Here is a 27,353-nt window from a genome sequence, read left to right as displayed (position 1 = left end):
TTGGTGGAAATAATCGTTCGTATGAGTCGACAAATTAAAGGTTGGTGAAACAATTTCACGAAACTGGATCTGTCGAGGATAGAAAAAGGACTGGCAGAACAAAAACTGGGCGTTCTGTTGAGAAAATTGCCGCTTTACGCAAAGTGTTGCTGAAAAACGTTCAACATCGACATCTCGGCGTACTTAACAATTATGCATACCTGAACTGACAGTATGCCGCATTTTACCTCGTTGATGGCATTTAAATTATATCATTTTTCACATATAATCGTTAAGAAACCTGCAAGAATCTCAATTTTTACATCTTTCATTTTAAAACATCTAGCCCCTTTATATGTATTGTATGTAAATATAACACAGGTCAATATGAATTTTGAGTCTGAGTTCTGTACGTTTGATTTTGATCAAGGCAAATCTATTAAAGGTGGTGTTGGTAAATCAGCGGATTTGTTTTTTTCGTTCGCTGTGGCCATGTGGCTGTCAACTCAGAATGAAACAAGTTTTCTAGTATGTATGTAGTATATAATTGGCGTTTACAAGCCGACGTCTTAAATGCAACCACAAAACATGTGCCAAAACATTATATATTATATTAATTTGTCATTGTATAATGTACAAAGGCAGATTGTCAGAAAATATCAATTAAATAACAGACTTAAAAAACAAGGTTTTTTGTTCACTTGTGTAATTAGCGTTTACATTATTTGTTAAGTGTTTGGCCGAGCTCTTCCTCCTACTTATGGTGTACTTTTGAAATGTCTCCACATTTTTTGCCGCCTTCGAACGGTGGATGTTTTTACAGATTTTTTCAGAAATACACTCGGAGGTTTGCCTTTGACTACCGAGAAGTGAACGCGATACTTGCGGTATTAAAATATTATTATCATATATTAAAACGTTCAAAATACGAGAGAGTTTAGTAGTTTGATGGTTTTTAAATAGTATGGCGGCTCGAACCTTATTAAAAACTTATCAATTTATTGAAGCTTATGAAATATTAAATATGAGCATATTCAATTCATTATTGGTGAAATCAAAGCATACCTTTAGAAATCTTAAACATTATGCTAAGATTTTTATGGACTTACTGATACACTTGTGTTCCGATCATATAACGTCGGTAAAATTTATACTAAGATCGGAAGAAATCTAAAAACGAGCTGAAAATAGTTGTCTATTGGACGTATCAATAGCTTTTAACTGTGTATCTTTCATTGAACACACACAATTGTAGACCTTTACATTTCATTATACAACTTTTGAACTCTCTGAAACACAAAATTCACGAATTTGGCAATTATTTGTTTCATTAGATGTTGTGTTGTGTTTCCCTAAATTTTTCAAATAGCAACTAGTGATGTATGTTGCTGTTGTAACAATAGGCATTACTCATACTTTTTTAAGTATGGTTATTGAAGCGACGGTTCCTGATTGGTAAAAAGCCGGCATCGTTTCGAAAAGGCAGAACCGAAGGTCGGGTGTTTGCTGTTAAACACTTCAATTCTCTTTTATCACTCTAACTATTATAGGAGGTGTGTTCAAAAAATAAGGTGAAGGTTTCAAATTTCGCGGGCTACGTTTATTCGACTTTTTATTATTTTTTTATGTTGGTACACTTTATCGAAGATGTGTTCACGGTTTTAGCAATATAGCATGTTTAGTTTGTTTCCGAGAGGCATAAATAAGGCACGTTTTTGCGTGTTCGGTGATTTTCTGCTATCGCCTCTTGGCACTTCTGGACTCTTCCATTGGGACGATTGGGCTTTGGCTTCGATGTCATAACAATATACCCAAGATTCGTCACCAGTTATGACCCCTTTACCCCGATGCTAATGCGATGTTATTTTTGGTCAAAATTCAATAATTTTGGAACGAATTTCGTTGCCACATGCGTCATGTCCGAAATTTCCAAAAAGATTGCATTGCATTAGCCAACCGATACGCCCACATCCTCAGCAACTTCTCTAATTGTGATTCGACGATTATCCAAAATAATCTTCTTCACTTTCTCAACATTTTCATCAGTTGTTGATATGCTAGGGCATCCAGATTAGGGCGTCGACATTCTGTGAAAAGCTTAAACCACTTGTAAACATTTTTTAGACTCAGAGAACTCTCACCGTTTGTCACTATCAACATTTCAAGTGTTTTTGAGCACTTAATTCCATTTTGTACACAAAAATTTGATGCAACTGTTTTGATCCATTTTTTTCAATAACAGAAAATCGACGAACACGCAACTTCTTTAGAAGTTTTGGCATAGATTTTGACGTTTTGCTTATTAAAGACTTCTTCAACAGTGAACATTTTATCATCTGTGAAACGAATATTTTGATGGCCGTTGACCGCGTGCCACCGAATAAGCTGCTTGCATCTGTCCAGCCCAATTTCTTCAAGCGCATCGTCAAAAGATGACCAGTTGACCGATGGAAGGATTTCATGTGGAGATTATCTCTAATTAGTCTGGAGATGGATCTGGTCGATGCATTCATTTCCCTCCACATCATTTTCTGCTTTTTAAGGGAATTTCTGCGAATTCTTTCTCGATCGGCTTTTATGACTGCACTGTTTCGAACCACAGACGTTGAGTAAAAACGATTGATTGTGCGGTAAACAAATATACTCGAAATATTATGTTTTTTCAGCAATTCGTCAATCTCACTTTTACCACACTATGTAAAGCAATCAGTGCAATGCGATTTTTTAAGCTCCGCACTCCGTTGTTAACAAGCGAAATTTGCCCCGAAACTCAGTATAATTTATGAGCAAAAATAAGGGAACTTTTTCTCCAAAAATATAAAACATTCCCTTTTTTTAAAAAATAGTATTTTATTTTTGGAAACTACCCACATTATCACACTTTATTTTAAAATTTCTTATATATAGCTTATTTAAAACATTCTACACTCTTATGTATGAAATAATGTTGAAGCAATGTCTCCTTCTCCCAAGTTTTTGGTATCCGCCAGTGTGCGTGTTTTACACAACTCAATATATGTAAATATATGCACACCTATGCTTACATAATTGAGTCACTTTATCTTTTTACAATATTTAATATGTCCTTTGCTCAATTTATCCCGTTAATTTTTTTGTAAAAATAGCCTTATAAATCAAAGATCCTAACTTTGTACAAAATTCTCAAAAAAACGGGTGTGTAATATTGTAGCTCATTCAATTTTAGTACGTGAAAGTTTAAGGTCGCTTAAAAATAATTTTTGACATACGATGTTGATAATTTTCCCCATAAAAAGCACATTCTGAAACAAATATTGTACAAAAACGTAGCGAATATTGTAGATAGATAAAGTGACTTAATTGTATGAGGCGTTTGTGGTCTGCGTCTTGATGTTGTTCTACAAATGGAGTGACCTACAGTTTTAAGCCGACTCCGGCAGATATTTTTTATGATGAGATTTTTTTTGTCAGAAATACACTTGGAGGTTTGCTATTGCCAGCCACTTTTTCTATCATTTTGGTATTTCATGCACGGAGATTGGAACCTACGCATTTCCGAATGGTAGTCACGCACAAAAGCATTAACCAACCATTGACTACAGTGCGGATGTTCAATTAAATGGTAAATGTCGTTATATTGGTGCATCCACATGTGGATGTGCATATCTTTTTATAACTTAGGGAAATCATTCAATTTAGCAAATTTGAAGAGAAATAGGGGGAAAATTCAAAAACAAAAGTAAAAAAAAGCATTTGCAAGATTTGATGTCTAGATATTCTTTACAATTCAAGTTATGTAACATATCACCATATAACGCACTGTTTGTTAGATTCTGCACATCATTAAGTAAATTTAATTATTTATTACATTGTTTTACAGTCGTGTAAATAATATCTGTTAAACTGCTATAGCTAGTTTAATATCAACGTTTGTTAAGTCAATAATAAATCAAATTTTAGATTTCCAAACCAAATTAAGCCGTCTTTATATTTGCAAGTAAAGGGTGGTCCATATAAATGTTTATTTTTAACAATAAATGATGAGGAGTTTTTGCGAGGAGCTCCCCATTAGACTCATATTCAGGTTACCTAACCACTACAGTGTGTTCCAGGCAGTGTGTTCCAGCCGCAATCAAGGAGGCAGCTGATTAGCTGCTCACATGCGTACTAACAGTCAAGAAAATAAATATTTACTCCGACAGCCAAACGGCAAACCCTCGTATCAGTGACGGTGCATTCGAAACTGGTCAGGGAATGCCTGACTTTACTTTCGACTGCGTCCGAATTCTTTGACAAAAGCCTTATCTGGGTTCCTGGTCACAGCGACATTGCGGGAAACTGTGAGGTGGATGAGCCGGCCACATAAGGGACATGTGAGATTATTTCCCCACGAAGGGAGAGAATTGGGATCCCCCTGACTACCGGCGGTCTGCTCCTGGAAAGATAAGCTTCACGCCAACTCAGCGAGCGTTGGGCAAGTATACAAACTTGTAAGGGCGAGCTTCTGAGGTTGACAAAATATCAGCTCTCTTTTTTCACAAGAGACTATGCGCGAGGAATGCGTGCTATGAGACTTGAAATTACCTCGAGTCCTCTTTGCGCTGGATGTATGGAGGATGAGGTGGAATCATCTCAGCACCTTCTCCTTAGCTGCCCTGCTCTGGCGGGGTTAATGTCCAGGCATCTTGACTCTTATTTCTTTATTTAGCTGGCGTTGACATTAAAAATCTGATGAATTTCATCAGCAGCACAACGCGGTTGACGCAAACGCAGCAGAGTCATCGTTCGTCACCCTCCTAACCATCCCACCACCACCTCTCTCCGCCCTCTCCTTGGTATCATAAAGGACGAATCCCTTTATCTTCGTCCAAGTGAGCTCATTCCTCGGGCAACCATTCCAACCTAACCTAAGTATTTTGATCATTTTCTCTTAATTTTTTTTATCAGAAAGCTTAATGTTTGTGTGGTTGGCCAAAATTCTCTTAGGAAACCCTCCTCATGGGCAACACGATTCCCCTGGCAGGAAGAGCAGAGATCTTTTTAGAGCGTGTCCATGATCATAGCGCGGCCTGTCAGGACGTGCGGTGTGTCCAGCGAAGACGAAAAAAAGTCCTCATATTGTGTGATCGTGCAAATACATCCACGAGTCGTCTACACATGCTCACACTATACGAGCCTTTTCTTAAGTCATAGCTTTGGGGTGGCTGGCAGTAGGCATAAAAGTAACGGTTGGTTTACCATAAAAAAACCAATGCTGGGGTCCAATAAAGGTAAAGACCGGGCTAGGATATCAGCCCAAACGTCAGTGGAAGAAGCAGTTGCTACCAGCGCGGTGAGCTTGTAAGCCAGTGACTGCACCTCTGCTGATATTGCAGTAGGTTCCAGCAGTTGTAATATTACTGCCGCTATAAGGAGTTTTGATACCAGAGTCCTGTAGACCTGGGTCGCAGCTCCAACGACAACGCTCCCAGCATGATGTAACGTAATGATGCGTTGCGAGAACTTCTGCGAAGAAGTACACGAAGTGATAGCAAGACAGTTTAATGAGCTTGACGTACAGTCTGTGTCAGAAAACAGGGTGGTTTTTTTGTAACTTCAAAAAAGTTTTTTGTAATGCGGAATCAGCGGTATAAGATGTAAAAAATGTTGATGACTTTTCCGAGCGCGGCTTGAAGTGAGTGACGACAAAAAAGCAGAATAAATTGATCGTCCAAATTTTTAAGCGGGACCCTTCTTTGTGACTACTCCAAGCACAATCAGTTCTTGCTAAAAAGGGAAAAGATGTGAGTATCAACATCATCAAACGTCGACTGAAGGAGGCGAACATATCCTATCGCCTCACATCATCAAAACCACTGTTCTCAAAAAACACATTGAGAAACAAAAAAACAAGAAAATGGCAGTATTGGGCTGGCCTTCCCAGTCCACAGAGTCCAACCCCATTGAAAATGTGTGGGGAACTATGAAAACGCATCTTGCCGGAAAGCCAGTCCATGATTTAAAGCAACTCGTGCGCCAAGTTCGCAAAATCTAGTACTGTTTGTCGACGAGCTGCGCAGAAAAACGGGTTCAAAGCCTGAAGAAGATGGCAGGCTATACTCGACAACGAAGAAAACTACACGGCTTATTGAGCAATTGCGACTCGTAGTTTTGTACATAATTTCATGTTTTATACTTCATGAATAGTCACAAACTGTATCTGTCCCAACTATTTTGGGTCTACGAAAAGCCTACGGAAGAACGCAAGTAGCGACGCTAAGAGTAACACCGGATACCGCTACCGAGCTGATTGAAGCTAACAAAATCCGAATAAGCCTTGTAATTCGTCGCATACGAGAGAAAATAGAGCCAAAAAGATGCTTCAAATGCATGGAATATGGGCATGTGGCAGCAAGCTTTAAAAGCCCAGCCGTCGACACTAGCTTCAGTATAAATGCGGCTACAACAGGCCAAAAACTGCACACAAGCAGCAAGCTGTATAATATGCAAGAAAAATGTACGCGACACAGGACATACGATGACCAGCAACAAGTGGCCACAATATCAGAGAGATATGAAAGAAATACGACAGGTATGAAGATCCTGCAACTAAACCTTAATCATTGTGAAAGCTTAAGACCTACTCATGCAGGCGCAGGAAAACTCTTTGGGAAACTGATAAAGCATAGGCTTAGCGAAGCCGTAGAGAACAGTGGCGGCCTCTCCAACAGGCAGCATGGCTTTAGAAGTGGCAGATCTACCTTAGGAGCCATCCAAGATGTAATAGCTAGCGTAGAACATGCCCAGGCAGGTAATCGATACTCCAAACGCTTAGAATTACTAGCCACACTGGATATTAGAAATGCTCAAATATCTTTTCACTGAGACATCGCATTTTGAAGTTTTTTTTATTTTTTTTGTGCGACTATGTAATCGACCGTATCACGTCTCATGTTATCTCAATGAATTTTCGAATATCGAAAAATTCACAAACATGGAAACTTCAAAATGCGATATCTCAGTGAAAAATAAAGATATTTGAGCAAACTCAACGGCAGGAAGACTTATACTTTAAAATACTATGTTTACTTTTTTATGAAGAGCAAAATCTGCGTAGCTACATAACCTCAAAAATGGACAAAAACAGCGTTTTTTGCACTTTTAGGTTAGGATATCTCAAAATCCTGACGTGATAGAGCAATTTAAACCCCGGATTCGGATTCTACGCAAAATATTACTTCGGAAATGACCCTACACTTTTATAGGACAAAACATTGTCAACCTGTGTTATTCGTAGCTATCTCAGCAATCGCGTGCTCTTATACGAAACGCGAGAAGGGTGTAAGACTAAACAAATAACAGCAGGTGCGGCCCAAGGATCAATACTTGGACCTGAACTATGGAATATAAGCTACGATGAAATCCTTCGAATAGAGATGCCTGAGGATGTGCATTTAGTGGGATACGCAGATGACATTGCAGCTGTAATAATCGCCCGAAACACCGACGAAGCCAAAAGGAAGTTAAATCAGGTGATGATCCGAGTCCAGACATGGCTAGAATACCATGGATTAAAGCTGGCCACAGAGAAAACAGAGCTAATCCTTCTAACGAACAGACGTATCCTAATAAAAGTAGACATACAAGTACTTGATGCCACTTTATCGACCAAAATAGTAGTCAAGTACCTAGAAGTGCAATTAGACACAAAGCTAACCTACTGGGCGCATATAAAACATGCTGCCACAAGAGCTGCCAAGGTAAGCGGCATGTTAAGTAAGCTCATGACAAACCTTGGAGGCCCAACGCAGAACAAGCGAAAACTTTTAATGGACACGACGAACTCGATGCTCTTATAAATAAAATAAATAATTGGCGCGTACACTTCTGTTAGGTGTTTGGCCGAGCTCCTCCTCCTATTTGTGGTGTGCGTCTTGATGTTGTTCCACAAATGGAGGGACCTACAGTTTCAAGCCGACTCCGAACGGCAGATATTTTTATGAGGAGCTTTTTCATGGCAGAAATACACTCGGAGGTTTGCCATTGCCTGCCGAGGGGCGACCGCTATTAGAAAAATGTTTTTATTAATTTTGCCTTCACCGAGATTCGAACTAACGACCTCTCGGTGAATTCCGAATGGTAATCACGCACCAACCCATTCGGCTACGGCGGCCGCCTCTTATACGGATGCGAAATATGGGCAGAACCGCTAAGGGTGCAATGCCGGCGGAAAATTCTGCAATCTGTGCAACGCACCTGTGCTCTCAGAGTGGTTTCGTCATAGGGAACAGTATCTTAAACAGCGGTGTTAGTTATCAGCGGAACCATCCCTATAGATATTCTAGCACAAGAGCGCAAACGGAGATGGGAGGCAAAAAATACGGGAATCCCAGTACCACGCTTTTCCGATAATAGAGTTCAAAACCTTAACCCTTATCGAGAAAATGATGATAGACGAAGAAAAATGGAATGCCGTCGCAAATTTTGTGGAGGATATTATCCGAAAAAAGAAGCGCGAAATGGAAAGCTATGCTGAAGAAGGTTTTTCAAAACAGGCGACCCTGGACGCAGGGTGAGTAAGTAAGTGTCCTTCTTAGGACGCCGTCTTGACCCTCTACCTCGAAGCAATGCGGAAGCAATGCCGGGGTGGAGGGAAAAATCCAAGAGAAGAGGAGGGATATTTTTAGTGGAATCACCACACACGTGAAGGCATTTTAAACCCAACCTCACCGCCAAAAAAAAATAATAATAATAATGCGGGAACACAAAATAGATGTTGCTATACTCAGTGAACCCTATAAACACCAAGAAGACAATGGCTTGGCCTTTGATATTACAAGCAAGGCATCGATCTGAAACTGTACACTGTAGATCTGGAACTCTAGAACTCGATTAATAGCTCCCAACAGCTTAACTCTGTTTGAAGCTACCAACTTCCTAGAGAATCTCGCCCAAGATATTAGGACCATAACCCTGTGGCCGTAGCTGGGGATTTTAACGCTTGGGCTGTGAACTGGGGGTGCCCACGGACAAATTTAAGGCGGGATCAGGATCGATAATAGACTTTACCTTCGTGAGTTCCAATCATGTTCGCTCCACGAAATGGTTCGTTAGTCAGCATAATTTGCGAAATAGGGAAGAACGGCGAACCAAAGCTGCCAAATACATACGAGATACAAGGTTAACTCAATGGAGACTGAGATTATCGAAGTCATGTTGGCAGATGTAATACTCACTGGCGATGCAACTGAGAAGGCTACACAAGCTATGAAGCGATGTAGCCATGTCTAAAACAAGGCCCAACAGACACAACAGTGAACCCGTTTACTGGTGGACAACAGAGATTGTAGAATTGCGTACCGAATGAAACAGAGCAAGGCGAGCCTACCAACGTTCTAGGGGCACGCACTGGTTCCAAGAAAAGGAAGGCTCTGAAAAATGCAATTAAAGGGAGTAAACGACAATGTTTCCTTCAACCACTCGACAAAATCGATAATAACGCTTGGGGACTCGAGTATAGGCTAAGGCCCCTGCAAGATACTCTTCGAGCTCACAATTTGGAAAGATTTTGCGAAGGCGATTAAAAAATTAAGTTGGCATACAAAGATGAACTAATGATGATTACTAACGGATCAAAAACAATAAAGCTCCTCGTCCAGACGGAATCCCAATGAGGCACTATAAGTGGCAATTCAAAGTCATACCGACATTTTTGTAAAATACATGTCTAAAAGAAGGCACATTTCCAACCCAGTGGACGCTGCAGAAACTGGTGATGGTCCCAAAAGGATCTAAGCCTGCGGAAGACCCTACAGGCCACCGCCCCCTTTGCATGCTCCACACCGCAGGCAAAATTCTGGAGCGGATGAATGCAAATCGTCCTGAGGCTGCTATTGATGATACAGGCGGTCTATCATCGCGGCAATTCGGATTCCGCAAAGCTCGCTCAACCACAGATGCTATAGCTGCGGTTGAAACCATTGCGCAGAAGCCAATCGGAGGAACTCGGTGGTTATACGGAAGCAAGGAGTACTGCCTAATGGCAACGCTAGACGCCTTTAATACCGCGAACTGGAACCAAATTCTGATGGTACTTGATTGCTTCCAGGTTGCAATATATACGCAAGATTATCGCCAGGCTATCGGCATGGTAAACGAAGCATATCATACGCGAGCAGCAAATGATAAACACCATAAGTTCTAGACAAAACCGAAGAGGGCTACTTCACACCGTTGTTTCATCGATTTTGCTGTATGCAGCTCCAACATGGACGGAAGCCACAAACTATAGCAACTTACCTATAAAGTCACCAAAAAACAATTTAAAAATCGTCAAACAATGCAAAGAACAATTAAATGCCTTAGCACGGCAGACCTCACACTCATCTGGGCACCTGGTCATAGGTACATAGAAGGAAAGGAGAAAGCTAGACAGGAAATAAAGAAGTCACACGTGCAAAGGTATACGACACCTCCGAAATTATGAATTCAGTTGCTTGCTAACTAATCAAGACCATGAGCAACATCAGTGCTCGCGTATCGTCGTCACTCCTCGCAAAAAAACAAATATAATGTAAAATCTAAATGTATGAAAATTAAAAATTTAAAAAACAATACAAATGATATGGAGATCAGTAGAATATATTGTAATTAAATTTGTTATTATTTTAATGTGATATATCGGTATACCATCTTTATCAAACAGTTCCCTTAACAACCGTTAGAAGACGCTCTAAATCAACTGATTTGAGTTTCTTTTTTGTTATGTGTTTTGTTAGATTGCCACATCTGTGGCATCCCGTGGCTGTTTCAATAGCAGTATTCTGATAACTCTGAAACTTTGACTACAGAAAAATCACTAGTCTTTGCCCTTCTGCAACCTGCTAACGATTTGGGGGCTTGATGCGGTTTAAGTCCTTAGTGGTAATTGTGGTTGTAAGCACCGAGTAGGACAGCCAACTGCCGAAGCGGTTGTTACGCCTCACAATTTTGGGGTTGTTTAAAGTCGGTATTGGTGCGTCAACTTTCACCTTTAACTGCAGTTTGACCTTCTTCGCCAGGTAATAAGGGGTCGCCTGGATTCAGTGGGAGAAAGCTCTAGATTCCACGCAGCTAAAAAGTGAGAAAGACTGTCGTTATAAACGTTCACTTTGGAAGACAAGTCATCAATGACATTGCTGGATGCCATTACCATCAACACAGGAGGACAGTGAAATTCCTTGGGGGAAGTCCAATGCTACTAGGACAGTCCTCTTACAGGAGCGGTTAATATATATGTTTATTGGGGTTAGTGTCGGGTCAAGTGTTTCGTGAAGAGTAGGATAGTCTTACGTGCTTCTCCTGGCGGTTTCCTTGTTTTCAATAATGGCACCACTCTCCATGTCAGGAATTATAAGAGTGATCAAGGACAGATTGAGTGCCCGATGACGAAAGCAACATTTGCCCATAAATAAACTTTGGGTACAGAGTGAGTTAGGTTCGATGTCAGCTCTAGTGTTTGGAACAGCCTTACTGTTAAGTAAAGTTTTCCCAAGTGGGTCACTCAAAGTTGAATTTAAGATCTTTTATACCTTCTGCTCAAATATGAACGAGACGTTATCAATAAAACGGTCCGCGGATGACATATGGCAAAAATAAATTTTTTGTTTTTTGGTAGGACTGTTATAAGCTTACATAGCAAATTTCTGCGTGATATGTCACATAGTATGTTTTCTGTGCTACTGTAAACAAGTCAAGCTCGAGTGTGTTCTTCGAATTCTCTTTTATGACTTCAATTGTCTCAAAATGTTTTCCACGGAGCGGCAACTTGAGCTTGGGAAACAGGAAAAAGTCACATGGAGCCATATCAGGCGAATACGGTGCTTGCGGAACGATATTAACATTATTTTTGTTCAAATAATCGCGAACAAGACGTGATGTGTGAGCTGGTGCATTATCGTGGTGAAAAAACAATGACTTGTTGTCCCACAATTCCTTCCTTTTAAGACGAATGTTCTCGCGTAAACGCTTTAAAACGTCTAAATAATATTCAGCGTTAACCCGTTTTGCGATTTGTGCGATTATCAAGCAAAATTTCCTTTACTTTTCCGATGTTTTCGTCGTTTACTTATGTTGCTGGACGACGTTCATGAGGCAAGTTTTCAACCGATATACGGCCCTCTTTGAACGATTTGTACCACTGGAAAACACGTGCACGCGATAGAGCAGAGTCCCCATAGGTTGTCTACAACATGTTTAAGGCGTCTGAAGCCGAAATTTTGTTGGAATAACAAAATTTCAAACAAATTCTTTGTTCAACTTGAATTTCCATCGTTAAATTCGAAGAACACACTCGAGCTTGACTTGTTTACAGTAGCACAGAAAACAAACTATGTGACATATCACGCTGAAATTTGCCATGTAAGCATATAACAGTCCTACCAAAAAACAAAAAATTTATTTTTGCCATATGTCATCCGCGGACCGTTTTATTGATAACGTCTCGTTCATATTTGAGCAGAAGGTATATCATTTAAATTTGGACGAGTTATTTGTAAACAAATTGATCAATGCTTGATAATTTTGCAATATCTCAGCAACAATTCAATCGAATCTTATGATTTTTTGGCAGCAATTAGAAAACTTATTAGGCAAGAAAATAAAATAGTTAGTTTTGAAAATGTCCGAATCTTTTAGCAACTTCTCATATGAGTATAATTAACAAAAATTCACATACCTTCACTATAAACATAATTACTGTTTTGAAGTCCATAGGTTAGGTATTTATTTTTATAAAAATTAAACTGGATGTTTAGCGCATGTAATGCTTCTGGAAGAGTTTTTGTTTGAACTGTTCTTTTTTTAATAAAAATATTTTTGAACTCTTTACAAACTAGCTACTTTATTTTCATGCTTAGATAAGTAGGTAGAAGTGGCTTCCTAATTGCTTCCAAAGAATCATAAGATTCTAATGAATTTAATGGACACTGAAAAAGTATCAAAGCTTGCATACAAATTTAAGGGGGAACGCCACTGTGAAAATTAAAAAAAAATTGTTTTTTTTTGCATAAATTGTTAGTATAACTACTCAAGAAAATGTGGTACACATTTTAAAGCGAAATTCGCGTTTTTCTCGAAACGACTTTTTTTTTATACGGTGGCAACAATTTCTCGAAGACTAATGAACCGATTTTAATTTTCTTTTTTCAAAATTTTTGTTATCACATTGGCTATAGTGGTACGTAGCTGATTTTCAAAATTTTGAAAATAACATTTTTTTTGGGCCTGTTGAAAATCAAAAAAATGGTGAAAAACACACATCGAAATTCAAATCACCACCATTTTGTCCAAAAACAAAACAAAAACAAAAAATAAACGGCTCCGTACAACGATAGCCACTATTGTGTAGATTAATAAAATTTTTGGTTTTTTGATTTCAGATGATTATTCATTGCTGTATCGCTGCCACCAGATGACGTAATTTTTTTTAACTCGTTACGTTCATTCACATAAACTTGTCGATTTTCAATACTTTTAAATAAAAATTTAATTTAAATTGACTCCTGTCCGATCATCATTCCTACTTACTTAAATTAACGTAATATTACACACCACACAAACTTTCGAAATCGAGCGAAAACATATAAAAAATTGAAATGTCAATTTTGAGTGGTCCACTTGGTTCAAGGTCCAAACTTGATTCTGCATAGAGCTGCTCATGTGACGATAGATAAGCAGTGAGGCTCAGCGCACTAAAAAGGGCTGGTAACTGAGGCGGCAGGCCTTGGTCGGGAAAAAGACAAGTCATTCCAATACGTAGGACCGACTGCCATGTGAATGAATTGTAGCAGCTTTTTCTACCTCAGCTGAAGTATTTGTAAGTTGCTCAACATTATACGAAATGCATATGTTGTGAAGAGCACAATGTTGGTTTTTTTTCAACTTTTGAAGCTAAAAGACCGTCCTTCTAACACTCCAATCACTCTTTCTATTGGCGATTTTCTTTTTGATAACGATAATTAGAAAATTTCGTTAGAAATTCGTTTTTAATCGTTAGAATATCCAGAGTCACCTATAGTATCATAGTACAGAAGTGTAGTTTAACAAGGGAGCCATGTTATGCATCACCAAATCTCCACATGCCCAAATTTTCAGTTATGCAAACACTACATATTACTTTTACGCATTTATGCTCGGCCTTATTTTCGGTTGCGGCCGCCGTAACCGAATGGGTTGAGGCGTGATTACCATTCGGAATTCACAGAGAGAACGTAGGTTCGAATCTCGGTGAAAGACCAAAATTAAGAAAAACATTTTTCTAATAGCGGTCGCCTCTCGGCAGGCAATGGCAAACCTCCGAGTGTATTTCTGCCATGATAAAGCTCCTAATAAAAAATATCTGCCCTTCGGAGTCGACTTGAAACTGTAGGTCCCTCCATTTGTGGAACAACATCAAAACGCACACCACAAATAGGAGGAGGAGCTCGGCCAAACACCCAAAAAGGGTGTACGCGCCAATTATATATACCTTCTGCTCAAATATGAAAGAGACGTTATCAATAAAACGGTCCGCGGATGACATATGGCAAAAATAAATTTTATGATTTTTGGTAGGACTGTTATAAGCTTACATAGCAAATTTCAGCGTGATATGTCACATAGTTTGTTTTCTGTGCTACTGTAAACAAGTCAAGCTCGAGTGTGTTCTTCGAATTCTCTTTTATGACTTCAATTGTCTCAAATGATATTCCATTTTTCAACGAACGCCCAACGAAAACTACGCAACCCATCAAAAAACTTTTTTTACTGATTGACAACTGAATTGCCAACTATTAAATAGCAAATGTGTTATACATTTGTACTACGTCCGAAAACCTAAACATTCAAGTGAAGCCATCTATGAGTGAAATTCGCAATTACTTAGTTGCTAACCCAATATATTAGAATTGCAGTTACACTGTGAGAGCGCTTACGCTCACACGGAGGAGAGTGCACTAATTTAACGCGATGTTGGTAAACTTGCACTAGTTTTGTTTATTCATGTTCTTTTTTTTTGTAGGTCGGGTGTTAAAAAGTGCAATTTAGCGATTTTTGCACTGTTGATATTTAGAATCATTACCCCGTTTATTTATCAAATATCCGCGATATTTCACCGGGTTTTAGTAGATATTGCGCGGAACTTGGCGACTTTAGCACTTTTGATTTTTGAAGTAATTACCTTGTTTATTTATCAAATATCCGCGATATTTCACCGGGTTTTAGTAGATATTTCGCACTTCAAACTGCCGCCACCAATAACACCTCAACGGTAAGGCGCCCTCATGCGCAACACAACTCCCCCAACGACCCACAACCTTCCGGCTCCTATCCCAGCGCGGGGACAAACGACGACGCCCCCACCAGGGTAGTGAGCAATTGCAGCAGCTCGCCTGATATTACAATTGCTAGCGCAGGTCTGATAAATAGTATAACCTGGCGACCTCTGCTATCGCTTGCATCAGACCACTTCCCCATTATCATCTCCATTGAGAGACCTGCCGACTTTGTTTCCGCGGATCACCGATCATACGTTAACTTCAATAAAGCTGATTGGACCAGATTCGCGGAATTTACTGAAAACATCTTCGCCGCCCTCCCCATTCCCACCGATGTATGCGCAGGCGAACGTGCATTCCGCAACGTGATCGCCTACGCCAGGCCGATCCAGGGAATCCTCGGATAAAGGATCTCAATTCCGAGATACGGCAACTAGTAACCCTACACAAGCGGAACAAATGGGAGGAGCATTTGAAGTCCTGCAACTTCACCTCTGGTGTGAGCAAGCTCTGGTCCATCGTAAGGTCCCTGTCGAACCCGACGAAGCACAACGACAAGGTGGATCTCACCTTCAACGGTCGTGCTTCGTCGGATCCGAAGATGCGCGTGCTATTTTAGCCGGCAATTTATTCTGCATCCTCCGGTCGACAGATCCAAGCATCGTGCAGAGAACGTTAATGTATAGAGAAGTCTCAATGACAGGAGCGTATGGAATTTCGAGGGGTACTCGTCTCGCGAAGACAATTTCACCATAGACACATTTTTCAACAAAAATTAACAGTGAGGGGCTGAATTATGTAAATTTAGCAGCAGTCGATTAGAATTTGTTGGTGATTAGAAGCAAAGAATGTTAGGTAGCTTTTTAATATGACCTATATATTTGAATTTTTCCAAATCATCCAAAATTATATAAATATGTAATGTCTGTCTGTCTGGTGTCTGTAAAACTTTGTTGAATCCCTTCCAACTGAATCAAAATCCTCTATAGAAAACGCTTCATTACTAGGTGCACAGGAAGATGGCATATGCAAATGTAAATTTGTGAATTTATATACATTTGCGCATATGTGCAGGTATCCCTTGTATAACGCGGTCTTATACAACGCGGTTTCGATATAACGCGATTAGGAAAATTCAATTAACAACTGAATCTCCATCCGTCTCAAACCTCGCACAAGATGACGTCACTTCGGTAGAAGATATCTGTGAATCAATTCCCAGTTTTACTCTGAAGCGCATACGAGAGGGTTTAAGTTTGGTTGAGAAAATGAAATCTTTCTTTACAACTAATGATCCTTCGCTGGAGAGATCCAGCAAAATAATAAGGGAAATAGATATTAATCTAGCACCTTATTACGAAATTGAAAAGGAGCTTAAAAAAACCACCCACCAAAAACTGATAACAGATTTTGCAATTATAAAACCAGTAGAAGAACCACAAGGTCCCACAACTAGTTTCTTATCCAATAGCGAAAACTATGTTGAAGAAATATTTTCTGATGAAGCTATTGCTCCCCCAAAACGCCCACGTGCAAAGATCTTTGAAGACAGTGAAACAGATTAATTACCATATGAAGTTTGAAGAATAACAATAATGTTTATAATAAACCTTTAATTTGTTTTAGTTTGTTTTTAAATTTTTTAATGTGCACATAATTATTTAAATTTTGTTTTTTGAATTTTGAAATATGTATGTACATACATATGTATTATTATTCATATCTTGTGTTTTAATTGTATAAGAAAGTCTGAACTTTAGTATTGAGTTGAAATATATGTGCATCTGTTATTTTGTATGTATTTTATTTAAAAAAAAACCTATTGGAACATAACCCCCCAATTTATATGAAAGCTATGTTTTAGATAACGCGGAATTACATAACGCGCAATTCTTCTGGAACGTAACTATCGCGTTATATGAGGGATACCTGTATATGCTGTGTGTATGTATGCTCACCAGCCACAGCTCAAAATAAAACGGTACAACTTCTCAAGAAATCCATCGCGCATTCAAAGGCGCAGCGCACATTCATAGGCACAGCATTGTATATTACATATACACATATTTACATACATATATTTTTGCATACATATGTACGATGCCGCGGGCACTCGACTTGACAAAAATTGACTATTTTCGAATTGTCGAGAAAATTGGCATATGGGCGGCTCGTTTTATGAATAAAAGTACTTGCTCTTAGAACTATGAGCTCGAATTTATCAATGAATTTTCTGATGATGAGTTTTTGTTGCACAGTACAATAGTTGAAACTGTTCGGCGCCGCCGCGACTGTTCAGCGCTATGTCAACTAGAATGATGGCCGCTACGCCTGCGTCTATGACTGCATTTTGTTCTTGTAGTCGCTAGGCATAGAATTTTAGCTTTGAACGACATACGCATTTTGAGAATAAAGTGAGTGCCCTGTGTGTGCGGTTGTATGTACATGCATATGTGTTTTGCTTGAATTCAATTCACATATTTATATTTGCATATGCCATCTTCCTGTGTGCCTGGTAATGAAGCGTTTTGTATACAGAATTTTTTGATTTGATCAATTGAACGTACATATATGTATATATACAGTAGCGTGCAATAGTGAGCACATGTTGGGCGATTTAACGTTAAAGTCGTGAAAAAATCTAAATGCACAACTTAATGAAACAAAACTTTTAGCATTTATTCGTTGCTTAATTCTTAAAATAACGGCTTAAATAAAAACATCAAGTACAAATGTAGGAATGGGAAGGAGGCAATAATATAAAAATGTACATATTTACTCAGTTTTGCACGTCTGGCACTCATGGCTAAAAATTAATAAATTTTAATAGTTAATCCATAGGCCTTTATTTTTTCTTAGACTTTTAATGCGTTTGGGCATACTTTCGACAAGATTCTCGATAAATGTGCGCGGAATTTGGTTCCACTTCTGCTGTACCCGGTCCCATAGCTCTGTCGTGTTCTCAGGAGCCCTGCGATATTTTCCCAGCCGCCGTTTGGTTATTGCCCACAAATTTTCAATTAGATTTAGATCCGGGCTTTGTGCAGGCCAATCTATTACCTGAAAATTTTGTTGCGACAGCCATTCTTTAACAATTTTAGATAAATTCCTCTTCTGGGTAAGCGCTCATATCAACAAATTCTGCCAAATTAGTCTGCAATATATGTAAGTAATCTTCTTTTTTCATAATACTATTAATTTTAACGAGTGGTCCGATGTGCCACCAAGTGAAGCAACCCCACACCATCAAATTACCACCGCCATGCTTAACAGTTGGCTTCACGTGATGCCTTTGGATCCTTTCTGTAGGTCGGCGCCAGCAATAGCTAATTCCGTCGGACTGAAAACGATTAATTTTTACTTTATCCGACCAAATTACCCGTTTCCAGTCTTCAACATTCCAATTTCTGTATTTTCGAGCAAATGCTCGACGGGCCTTAATATTTTTGAGCGATAACGCCGGCTTTTTCTTCTTTACAGCTGATTTATACCCGATTCTATGGAATGCTCTACGCGCGGTCTACTCGCTGACGTTCTTATTTAACATTACTGCAGCCTTCCTTGGTGTCACAAAACTGTTTTTAGGTACTTCTTGTGCTATAAGGCGTGCGTCTGAGTCCGAAAGAAGTTGTGGTCGACCTCCAACATTCGGTGCATGCGCTACATTTCTTCGCTTCGGTACATTAATAACTGTGCGTTGGCTAATATTTAATATTTTAGCAATTTTTCTTGAGGAATTTCCACTATTAGTCAAAACCACGACGCTGTTTTCGAGCTCCCCACTTATTTTCTTCATAATTGATATTAATATTAATCAGAAAGCGATTGTCTAACTTCGAACACCTTTCTACTACTAATAACAAAAGTAAAAACACAGTAACATGAAACAAAAACTATAACGGTATATAATTACAACTGTACTAAATGTTACAGCTCCTTTCGGTTTACATAAACAAAACGTGCAAAACTGAGTAAATACGTACTTTTTTATATTATTGCCTCCTTCTCATTCCTAAATTTGTATTTTTTGTTTTGTTTTAAGCCGTTATTTTAAGAATTAAGCAACGAATAAATGCTGAAAGTTTTGTTTCATTAAGTTGTGCATTTAGATTTTTTCAGAGACTTTAAAGTTAAATCGCCCAACATTTGCTCACTATTGCACGCTACTGTATATAGTTAGGGCATCAAGTGTGCATATACGCACATGCACATACGTCGATGCATATGCAGAAGAAGTTGTTTTAACATTTGCAGGAATTCGATCATTCGAATATTTACACCCTAATTATTGCATGAAATATGATAAGGCGATGCTCGTGAGGTAAGTCATGTTGCTTCAGTGCATACATATGCGTGCAACACTATATTTATTAAAGATGCAATAGAACTTAGTTGTCCCATATATGTATGCAAATACGTTTCTTTGAAGTTTTCTTTTATTTATTTTAAATTTCAAAGTTTTGTACTATCTATAAAATGCATACATATATGAATTATTCCCTGTAATATACATAGGTAAATTTAAAAAACTTTCGTTTGGCACAGGACCAAAAAATGCATATTCAAATGCACATAAATATGATAAGGCAATGCGTCGTGAGGTAGGTCATTGTTGCTGCAGTGCGTGTGCACATACATACATTTCTAACACTATAAGAATTGAAGATGCAATTGAACTTTTGCACAAATATAACTAACAAAATATATGTATGTATATATGCATATATTGATATACATATACATATATTCATCAATATACCAATATGCTCTTTGAATTTTTGTCTAAAATTAATTTCGACTCAAAAATTAGTAAAAATTATCATCAAATTTACTAAAACGCACACAACAAAATGTGTGCATTAAAGTTACTTTGATTTTAAACCTTTATTTGGTTGTATTTGTTTGAAAATATAAATTGAATAAATTTTCGTTTATCAAGGGAACATAAAAATGCACAAGCAATATGCCTTGCAAAATGCCGTCGGCATTTGTCAATTTGATTTCATACAGAAACCAAAAACTGAGCAGAGCCAATGTACTTGTACATAATTCACTGTAATCAGGTCTGTTAAGAACTTCCCCGCCTTCGAGTTGAGCGAGGTGAAATAGTGTTCGCGGTTTCACTTCATTTTTGACAATTCACACTATTCGTAGCTCGTGAGAATTCTCTATATTTAACGTTCTCTGCATCGTGCTACCAGAAGGCTGCACAAACTGACGAGCGACAGAGCGCCACTTACTTTCTCCGGTGATGAGGTTCAAGAGGCCATCAACAAATTAAAAATATCACAAGGGTCTTCAATCTGAGCTTGGCTACTCTCATCATCCCTGACAAGTGGAAAGCAGGGAGAGTGGTCCCACTACTGAAGCCTGGGAAACCCGCCAACCAAGGAAAATCTTATCATCCAATAACTCTCTTTTCCTCAGTAGTGAAGACACTTGAAGTCCTCGTACTCCCACTCTTCACGAAACACCTGGCCCCAGCCCCACATCAGCACGGCTTCCGACGAGTGCACAGCACCACCGCCATGAACGCCCAGATAAACCGGGGGCTTTTGTATTCCCCGTATGCAAGTATGGGGAATGTTTATGCTGCTACAACAACAACCGGGGACTTAACCAAAACCGCCCCTGCGAGAGGACTGTCCTAGTAGCGTTGGACCTGAAGAAGGCTTTCGACACAGTCAGCCATTCCCCGCTACTAGATGATATTTATTAGTCGACACTCCCGCCAGTGCGGGACCTTCACCCTCCTTTATTTTTCATGTACATTAATGATTTGTTTAGTGTTATTAAATATAGTGACGTTCAATTATATGTTAGTTGCCCCATTAGCTGCATTGATAATTGCATTAGTAATTTAAATTCTGACTTGAGACTCGCCAGCAAGTGGGCTTCTGACAACGAATTAATTCTTAATACTGATAACCCAATGTATTGTTATATACAAAAAATATCTCAAGCTCGATGACTATAAAGATTTCAAACTAAATAGTCGATGTGATTTAATAGAACTTTGACAAGTTTATAGTATGCTCCGAAATTTATGGACTACTCAATATTTTACACCAGTAAATATTCGACTGCTACTAGCTAAAACGTATTTGTTACCAACGTTACTGTATGGTTGTGCGTTATATACTCCCTGACCTAACCTAACCTAAGCTTAATGTTTTGTATAACAACATTGCAAGATACATTTACTGTAAAAAACGTTACGGCCACATTTCTGTTTTTGCCTTGGGTTAAAATGTTTAGTTTTACTCCAGAAGGTCCTAAACACTCAGGATCTCAGTGCCTCAAAGATCGACTTATTTTTTCAAAGTCTTGCCGTTCGTTAAACATAGTCCCGATGAAATACAGTTGTTTGGTGACTGAACGTCAATACTTTGTGTTCTCTGTCCGCCTTTGGAATACCTTATCTCATAAAATTTATCGTATGAAAGAAAGCTCGCTTTTAACCTCTGATGAGCGCACCAATTTCAGGCTTGTATCCTGCCAGACAATTATATAACAAGCTCGTAAATATATCCATGTAATGGCTTAGCAATGATACACGTTCTTTTAATCAAGTAAGTAAGGACACAACGGACAAAAACTATCAATTCAAAGACCGGTATTAAATATTTTGGGGTGATGATTGATAGTCGTTTAAATTTTAAGACTCACCTAGAATATGCTGTGAAAAATGCGTCGAGTGTGCAGTCCTATCTGCACAAATAATGCAAAACAACGGTGGTCCTAGTCATATATGGTATATACATAGTGGTCACACAATTTATTCGTACACTCACAGTTTATCAACAGATACCATGGTGAAAAGTATGCATCGACGTTTGGAAGCAGTTATTAAAAGTAAAGGCGGTCCAACAAAGTACTGAATAATCGTTTTGTATATTATTTTTTTAATAAAATATTCTTTTTATGGCTATGCACGAATAATACTTTTGCATAAAATTATACCTTATTTAGTTATTACCTTAAGTTCTCTAATTCCAAAAATGAATTTGGAAGTTTTTGTTCCTTAAATATTGAATGAAAATGATATTTTTTCATTCTTTTGTATACATCATGTTAAGAATCAGGTGTATCTGTTTATAAACTGTGAGTGTACGAATAAATTGTATGACCACTGTATATACCTGATAACGTAAACCAGACAATCGTCGCAGATTTCCTCCTGTGACGTTTTTTTCCATAAAAGTCAATGTTTATATTTTCAAAAGTGTTTCTCAATTCTAAACTTAACCAAAAATACAAAACAAGTATCCTTCGAGTGCACGTCTCTGCTTATGAACTTCATTTTTCTTTGAGCAGTCTGGCAACATCAACTTTTCTCTAAATCACACAACTTTAATAATAAATTACTTAAAAACTATAAGCCTCCGGGGGTGCGGTTTTCAGTTTTAACATGAGGATACATCCCTCTAGCCCCCTTTACGTCAATTATATAAAATATTTCCCGAAAATATAGCACAACTTACCAAACTATTTTGAAATTGCTGAAGGCATTTCTAGTGATGGCTTTCCATTGCTACCACGAAAAAGCTGCTCATAATGTCTAAGTCCGTGGACCGAATTTGAAATTATAACACACAAATGTTGTCACTATATCAGCTTTCAAATTTTTAAAGCACTTTTTATAAATTACTATTGAGAAATAATAACAATGTTTAACGTTCAAAAGGCTATTTTTACTCAATAATACTAAGAATTTTATTAAAATTCTATTATTACAAATATTCGTCTAAACGTTTGTAATACCGTGCAAAATAAATGTACGGGACGAACTGTCAAAGGAACAATAGTGCGAAAAGAATAAAGCGAAACACGAAAAAAACCCAGTCAACCAACAATGAGGTTCGTTAGAACTTTTGAGGTTTTTAAACGAGTGAAATTTACCTTTGGCCATTAGTAAATCATTATTTTAAAAAATAGTCAAAATTGGACTAAAAATCAGCGCTTTTTTGTTTGAAAATGTACATATATACAAGTTACAAAAACAAAAATATTTGTATAAATAGAGAAAGTTTGGAATAAAATATCACGCGATCTTTTAATCCAAATTTTCACATATGACGCTTATTTAATTTTAAGCATATATTTTTGCAAATACTGAAAATTTGGAATAAGAATCACGCGATTTTTAGTCCAAATTATCACCTACGACGCATTTTTGTTTTACAATATACATACATATATACGTGTTACAAAAAAACAAAATTTAAATTATAAAATAAAATTTTTATAAAAATAATACCTTTTTCGGTAAAAATTGAAAATTGAAATTGTAAAAAGGTTTGTAAGAGGGGATAGAGAGGTGTATCCCCATCTTAAAACTGAAAACCGTACCCTCCGCATGCTTATAGTTTTTAAGTCATTTATTGTTAAAGTTGTGTAATTTAGCGAAAAGTTGTTGTTGCCAGACAGCTGAAATAAGAACGAAGTTCGCATGCAGACACGTTCACTTTCCAAATCTGTAGTATTTTTTTATTTAGTTTAGAATTAAGAAACCTTTTCGAAAATATAAACATTTAAAATTGAATTTTACTGGAGCGTCGACTAGGAGGGTTTTTGTAAATTTGTAAAATTTTTACTTAGATTTTTTTTTTCGCGTGGGCGGCCTTGCTTCAAAACAATAACGCTCATCAGTCCAACTCCGGTTACGCATCCACAGAATTTTTGTATAGAACTATTTTCCGCGTTGGCGGCCTTCGGCCGCGCTTCAAAAAAGTACCTCTCATCAGTCCAACTCCGTCTACGCATCAACAGTAGTTTTGCATAGAACTGCTTTCCGCGTAGGCGGCCATCAGCCGCGCTTCAAAAAATTACCCTCTCCAGTCCAACTTCGGCTACGCATCCACAGTATTTTTGTACAGAACTACTATCCGCGTGCACGCCCTTCGGCCGCCCTTCCAAAAAATAAACCTTATAAGTCCAACTCCGGTTACGCAATACTCAGTATTTTTGCATAGAACTCCTTTTCGTGTGGGCGGAAAGAACTCCTTTTCAGTCGGTTCTACGTTACCGAAACTCGAGCAGCATTCCCCGTATGTAAGTATGGGGAATGTTTATGCAGCTACAGCAACAACAACTTCATTTTTGTTCACATTTTTATTTTCATTTGCATTCATCCGGCAACACTAACTGTTTTCAATTCCAATTAATTCTTATTCGCGTTGAAAATTGGAAAGTGATGATATAGAAAAATACATAGGTATTATAATGTGCCAAACTATAGTGAAGTTCCCGAGGGCACTTTGAAGGCAAATAATTACTAAACTATTATTTCCGGACTAATTGGGAGATATTAAGGTTGTTCATCTCCCTAACATTTCCACCAAGTTTCATAAATAAGACATTATAGCTTGCCTAAAATTGCCCATGTTACATTATAGAAAATCCCAGCCAATTTTTCGGCAGCGGCATTTTTAAATTTTACGATAAAACAACATTTTCATAAATAGTATGATTTATAAAACCTAAGTTAAATGCTTGCTGGGTTCAGAATTGCTTTATACATTTCAGTACAAGATGCAAATACGGTCCTAAGAACCCTATTTTTTAAACTTTGTCTGGAGGTTTTATAGGGACCCTAGGAGGTTCGGACTTTCATAGTTATAATGGTGTGACCTTGCTCTTGCTCACGCCCCCTCCGCCCCACATCCAAATATATTGTGGTAGTAATGAAAAGTTTATTATTTCCAAGCTTCATTAAATGTATCAATATACTCTACCTACAATTGCTCATGCAGTATTACACTAAAGCCCTCCACCCCCCATTCGACAATTTTTGACCCATCTTGGTATGCAGGCCGTAAACTAGATAAATACTAAGCAAAATATATGTTTACTTGTTGTTATACTCACAGTATTTCTTCTCATTATGATATTTATTCGTAAATAAGAATTACACAAACGATTTGTCCGTGCTTATTCACAACACTACTTAAAATCATATACAACTTTCATAATTTGCAACTTTAATATTTTTGTACCTTATGTTAACGAATAAATAAGGCAGTTGTGAAAATACATAATTTCGTAATAAATATAAACTATCGCGACACAATTCCTTATTTCCAATATATAGTTATAGTAAACAGAGGCTTAAAATAGGCTCTGACACAGATGTGCGTAATGCGATTGAATAGGTTATAAACTTATCGAGTACATAGAAATCTCTCAAGCTTAAAAAGATCGGCTTATGAAATCGATCATGCAAAACCACTTTTTATATACAGTGACTCACAGCTTTATGTTGGTAATACTTTATTTAGAAAAAAGAAAATGACTCGATGTTTATTAAATTTAATAAAAAAATATGTATACGTCTTGCAATGAGGTATGTAGGTATGTACTGTTTACCACTGCAGAAAGAACAATAACAAAACAAAGCTTGCTGAAAAAATGTAGAAACAAATAGTTTTCTCATCATTATATGCTTACAGCTAAAATGATGCAATGTTTTTTTTTTTATTTTCTCTGAGAATGCAAAAACGGTGAAATGTTTTTTGTTCTGTTTAGCTTAGCGACTTAAGTCATTCTCAAAAAATGTTTGTAAAGAAAAATGGGAAAACGGACCTCACTTGAAAAAAGGGAAGACGTTATTCGTCATTATAAAGAGAAATTGCATAAATTGTTGCTAACAGTTCCTCAACTGTCCAGCACATTATAAAAAGGTTTCGCCACGAAAACAGGATAGAAGATAAGGCAGATCTGCGCTAAATAAAATATTTAATGATGCAGATAAGTGGTGGATTGTTCCTCGATTTCCCGGATTTAAAAGCTCCAAAATTAACGAACGAAGTCGAAAAATACTTAGGCAAGATTTGTAACCCTGAAACTGTTCGCGGAGTTCTTCGCGAAGAAAATTTTCATGGAAGGACTGCCCGAATTAAGTCATTGATTAATGCTCGTAATAGGAAACAAAGAATAGAGTTTTGCAGACAACATTTGAGCAAAGACATTTCGTTCTGGAAGTCCGTTGTTTTTGCGGATGAGAGCAAATTTAACCTTTTCAGGTCTGATGGGAAGTCCTGCGTTTGGATAAAACCAAACACCGCTGTTCAACCATGTAATTTGCGCTCTACAGTTAAACCCGGCGGGGGCAGTGTGATAGTATGGGGTTGCTTGTCCTATTCAGATGTAGGAAATTTAGCATTTATCGAGGAAAACATGAATAAAGAGATGTATCTGGATCTGCTAAAAGATAATTTAGTACAAAGTGCGGATAAAATGGGCATTATAACACGTTCACATATGCATTAATCACCTATAAATCGACCAAATTTATCTACCCGTTCATATGGCAGATTACCTGCAAAATTGACAATCAGCTGTTGATACAGCTTTGAGAGGTTTTTCCTTAAACAAATTATTTTGGTTGAATATTCGGTGTTGTTGGTTTGTTTAATTATTATTAACGATATGAAGAAAGGACAAAGAGAAAAAATAGCTTATTTAATTGCACAATAAACAGTTGGAGCAAATCCGTAAGCGAAGTTTACTGAGGTTGCAAAAAATTATGGCAGCAATACGCATGAGATATTCTATATTACATTTTATAATAAGTAATAAGAGGACAAAACGTTTATGGACACTCGCTTTTTTCTGTAAAATGAATCCATAATTAATAATATGTATTTAACAAAAATTTTATTACAAATATATTTACAGACCTATTATCTTTGCCGGCATTCATTTCATTTAGTTTTTATTTTGCCGGTAATCTACCATTGTGAACGTGTACATTAATATTGTGGATTTATTGTTAATTACTGCATAAGTGAACGTACTTTATGTTGTTATTCTATATGGCCTCTGGTTACGGTCCAGCATTGCTTGCCAAGCACTTTATATGTGGGCGTGTCGGGTGCTTGTCGTTTGCCCGGTAACGTTCAAAACAAAAAGCGATCAATCCACAGTTGTATTTAGAAGTAAATATGTCTTCATCGGATGATGAATTTTTATTACTTGCAACTATTGCAGTTTTGTTAAAAAAAAAAGAAGAAAAGAGATTAAAAAAAAAGTGTGGATGAAAAGCCAGTACGCAAAACGTAAAAAGTTTACTCATGAGCATCTTTTAAGTGAATTAAAAATATCATGTAAAGACGAATATAA

At 37.7% G+C, this 27,353-nt stretch overlaps 1 protein-coding gene across 2 annotated transcripts in view; it reads right to left on the bottom strand.

Moving 5' to 3' along the window:
• Nucleotides 1-25,388, bottom strand: part of LOC128858587 (protein trapped in endoderm-1) — a 67,610-nt gene extending 42,222 nt beyond the window's left edge. Inside the window, exon 1 of one of the 2 annotated variants that reach the window (XM_054094979.1) lies at nucleotides 25,101-25,388. The gene's annotated coding sequence lies outside the window, so the exon portion shown is untranslated. The remainder of the gene's footprint in view (nucleotides 1-25,100) is intronic. The other variant, XM_054094980.1, reaches the window with a different exon arrangement.
• Nucleotides 25,389-27,353: the final 1,965 nt, after the last annotated feature.

Source organism: Anastrepha ludens, chromosome 3, assembly GCF_028408465.1.
Source record: "Anastrepha ludens isolate Willacy chromosome 3, idAnaLude1.1, whole genome shotgun sequence".
Classification (NCBI taxonomy): domain Eukaryota; kingdom Metazoa; phylum Arthropoda; class Insecta; order Diptera; family Tephritidae; genus Anastrepha; species Anastrepha ludens.
This window is presented reverse-complemented; position numbering and strand designations above follow the sequence as displayed.